This window comes from Schistocerca nitens, chromosome 7, assembly GCF_023898315.1.
Source record: "Schistocerca nitens isolate TAMUIC-IGC-003100 chromosome 7, iqSchNite1.1, whole genome shotgun sequence".
Classification (NCBI taxonomy): domain Eukaryota; kingdom Metazoa; phylum Arthropoda; class Insecta; order Orthoptera; family Acrididae; genus Schistocerca; species Schistocerca nitens.
In genome coordinates, this window is record NC_064620.1 from 145,839,037 (window position 1) to 145,843,593 (window position 4,557).

At 48.0% G+C, this 4,557-nt stretch overlaps 1 non-coding gene across 1 annotated transcript; it reads right to left on the reverse strand.

Moving 5' to 3' along the window:
- Window positions 1–341: 341 nt before the first annotated feature.
- On the reverse strand, window positions 342–416 carry Trnat-ugu (transfer RNA threonine (anticodon UGU)). Its single transcript has one exon. It is a non-coding gene; the product is annotated as a tRNA-Thr (tRNA).
- Between the last annotated feature and the right edge of the window lie 4,141 nt (window positions 417–4,557).

Below are 4,557 nucleotides of genomic sequence, written 5' to 3' on the forward strand. Positions count from 1 at the left end.
GCACCTGAAAGTAGCTAACAAGCTAAGTGTTGCTGTAACTGACAATGAGCTAGTAGCGCTAGTGATCGTGCAGTGTCGCGAGAATTGTCAATCCCATGGCCAACAATAGGGAAAGTTCTGCAAGTCCATTTGACACTGGTACCCATACAAGATACAGACGGTGCAGAGACTGAAACCTCGCGATCCGCAGCAACGTTCTGAATTCGCTTTTCGGTTTCTGGAACGGATTGAATTCGATGACATGTGGCCGGCCAGTGTTCTATGGTGAAATTACAATTAAATCAATACCATTAGCTGCTGACGGGCGTTGATATACATCAACGGAGACCGTCGAAAATGTGTGCCCCGACCGGGACTCGAACCCGGAATCTCCTGCTTACATGGCAGACGCTCTGTCCATCTGAGCCACCGAGGGCGCAGACGATAGTGCGTCTGCAGGGACTTATCGCCGGCTCGCTCCCCGTGAGACTCACATTCTCAACTTATGGTCCACACTCTACATTCGTAGTGCCCCTGCCATTATACCCATTACTCGCGGCAGACAATCCACAGAATCCCGTAAGAGTTCAGGCAATTCGTGTGCATCCGCACTGAAGAAGGTCATCGGCCGGTTAGTTTTAACGATACGAATAACGCATCTGTTCTTTCGGACATGTCAATATTCTATGGAATGACGCGGTACTCTATAGAGTGCAGTGAATACAGAGAACTACCGAATCTGGCGTACAGTTTAACAGCGTGTTGCGCACCAACGGCAACTGCACTCGTCGTATGTGTGTGTGGGGTGTGGATTCACGAGCATCTTTATTCTCGGTTCGTTCGTCTTTGAAAGGAACACAAGCCAGAGGGTCTGCCAGGTGAACCGTGACGGCCGCAATTTATCGAGACCTCCCTGGACAGCAACTGATTCCTGGTTTGGAAGAGCGCAACTGGATGGACACCAGTGTTCTCGTACAAGAGGGAGAAGCACCTCATGTCCGTCGATCAGTGAAAGATCTGGTTGCTGGAACCTCCCACGAAAGCATATCTGGAGGAGTTTCCTGGTGCATAGCCTACAAGAACACGTGACCTCAATCCGTGTGTCTTTGCCTCTGGGGACACATTCGGTCTCTGCCTGAGCTGAAGGCCAGTATACAAAACGTTGCTCAGATTCCACTATTGCCACGTCGGTTCATATATGCAGCATCTCGTCGACGTCTCCGGTCCTCATATCGAACAAGTTGTGTAAGCGATGATAGATAAAAGACAGAGTTATACGTTTTTGATTTATTTGACATTTTCTGTCCACGTCCCGTTCCTAATTCAATACATATGGAAACACTTCAGTACGTATCTTTTGCATACACAGTGCGTGGTTTGCACCTGGTGGCCAAAATTGGTAGAACATACACTGAGATGGCAAACGTCATGGGATGGGCGGTATGTAAATATACAGACAGCCTTAGTATCCCGTACACAATGTATAAAACGGCGGTGCATTGGTGGAGCTGTCATTTGTACTTAGGTGTTTCATATGGAAGGTTTTCCGACTTGATAATGGCCGCACGACAGGAATTAGAGGACTTCGAATGCGGACTAGTAGTTGGAGTTAGACACATGTAACATTCCATTCCGGAAATCGTTAGAGATTTCAATGTTCCGAGATCCACAGTGTGAATAGTGCGCTGAGAATATAAAATTTCAGGAATTACCTCTCACCACGGAGGACGAAGTAGCCGGCGACCTTCTCTTGACGATCTAGAGCAGCTCCGTGTTCATAGAGTTGTCAGTGCTAGCAGACAAGCAGTTCTACGAGAAATAACCTCAGAAACCAACGTCGGATGTACGACAAACGTGTCTGCTAGGACGGTGCGGTGAAATTTTACGTTATCGAACTACAGCAGCAGGCAACCGACTCGAATGGCTTTGCGAACAGCACAATATTGCCTGTAGCGCCTCTTCTGAGCTTGTGACCACATCGGTTGGACCTCAGAACGTTGGTTAACCTTGGTCTGGTCAGATGAGTTCCGATTTGAACCAGTAAAAGCTTATGGCAGGATTCTAGTGTGGTGCAATTCCCATGTCGGCGAGGCACTGTACATGCTGATATGGGCTGCGTTTACATGGAATGGACTGGGTTCTATGGTGCAACTGAACTGATCATTGACTGGAAAATGTTATGTTGGGCTGCTTGGAGACCATTTAGAACCACTCATGGACATCATATTCCCAAACCTGGTACCGGACCACAATTGTTCACAGTTGCTTTGAAGAACATTCTTCAGAATTCGAGTAAATGACTTGGCCTCCCAGATCGCCCAACATGAATCGCATCGATGATTTATGGCCGCGCGGAGTGGCCGCGCGGTTTGATACGTCAAGTCACGGACTGTGCGGCTCCTCCCGCATGAGGTTCGATTCCTCCCTCGGGCGTGGGTGTGTATGTTGTTTGTAGTATAAGTTAGTTTAATCAGTGTCTAGGGATCGATGATGGTGATTCAAATGGCTCTGAGCACTATGGGACTTAACTTCTGAGGTCATCAGTCTCCTAGAACTTAGAACTACTTAAACCTAACTAACCTAAGGACATCACACACATCCATGCCCGAGACAGGATTCGACCTGCGACCATAGCGGTCGCCCGGTTCCAGACTGTAGCGCCTAGAGCCGCTCGGCCACAACGGCCGGCTTAGGGACCGATGACCTAAGCAGTTTGGTCTCTTAGGAATTCACACACATTTGAACATATTTTGATGATTTATGGTGCATAATGGAGAGGTCAGTTTGTGGTCAGAATGCTGCACCGGGAACAAATGGTTCAAATGGCTCTGAGCACTATGGGACTTAATATCTGAGGTCCTCAGTCCCTTAGAACTACTTAAACCTAAGGACATCACACACATCCATGCCAGAGGCAGGATTCGAACATGCGACTGTAGCAGTCGTGCGGTTCTGGACTGAAGCGGCTAGAACCGCTGGGCCACAGCGGACGGCTGCACCGGAAACGCTTCGCAATTATGCACGTCTATTGGGATAGCATGGATGAAAATATCTAACAGGGGATTTGCAACTACTCGTTGAGTCCATGCCAAGTCGAGCAAATGGAGGTATCCCATTACTTTTGTCACCTCAGTACGTACCAAATTTCGCAGCCATACGATAATCACAGGCCACACTGTACTTGCATGAGTAGCTGCACTTTAATTATAGCGACTTGGTATTTTAGGAGGTGACTTGGAGAAACCACGGGAAACCTGATGGCCGAACGGGGGATTTTGCCCGGCGAGTGGAGTACCTTAACGACTGTGCCACTTCGATCGGTGAGATTAGTTGGAGCAAGGTAGATTAGCTCTTCCGATAAAGCGTGCAGAGGAAGTGACTGCGGATGTGAACAGCGTCCGGGCGGAGCGACTGGTGAATCGGACGCCGGTGGGAGCGTGACCGACGCGGCACAGCTGCCTGCAGGTGGCCCGTGACACCTCAATGCGGCAGGCGGCGCGACGGCCCGTGGAAACCGCCGGCCTCTCGCGGCTTAATTGAGCACGCCTCTTGTAAGGCGGGGCCGTCCGTCTCTGCTGCCGGCTGCGATGCTACCCACTACGTCGCTGATGTCTCACAATACACGCCCTGTCTGTACTGTAGGGTTATCTTTAGAGATACGTCTAAACATACAGTATACAGACAACTGGAAACTGCTGGAAGATCAAAACTGACTGGGACACAACTGGCTCTGAGCACTATGGGACCTAACATCTGAGGTCATCAGTCCCCTAGAACTTGTTGTTGTTGTGGTCTTCAGTCCTGAGACTGGTTTGATGCAGCTCTCCATGCTACTCTCCAAGCTGTGCAAGCTTCTTCATCTAACTGTACCTGTTGCAGCCTACATCCTTCTGAATCTGCTTAGTGTATTCATCTCTTATTCTCCCTCTACGATTTTTACCCTCCACGCTGCCCTCCAGTGCTAAATTGGTGATCCCTTGATGCCTCAGAACATGTCCTACCAACCGATCCCTTCTTCTAGTCAAGTTGTGCCACAAGCTCCTCTTCTCCCCAATTCTATTCAGTACCTCCTCATTAGTTATGTGATCTACCCATCTAATCTTCAGCATTCTTCTGTAGCACCACATATCGAAAGCTTCTATTCTCTTCTTGTCTAAACTATTTATCGTCCACGTTTCACTTCCACACATGGCTACACTCCATACAAATAATTTCAGAAACGACTTCCTCACATTTAAATCTATACTCGATGTTAACAAATTTCTCTTCTTCTGAAACGCTTTCCTTGCCATTGCCAGTCTACATTTTATATCCTCTCTACTTCGACCATCATCAGTTATTTTGCTCCCCAAATAGCAAAACTCCTTTACTACTTTAAGTGCCCCATTTCCTAATCTAATTCCCTCAGCAACACCCGATTTAATTCGACTACATTCCATTATCCTCGTTTTGCTTTTGTTGATGTTCATCTTATACCCTCCGTTCAAGACACTGTCCATTCCGTTCAACTGCTCTACCAGGTCCTTTGCTGTCTCTGACTACTTAGAACTACTTAAACCTAACTACTTAAACCTAACA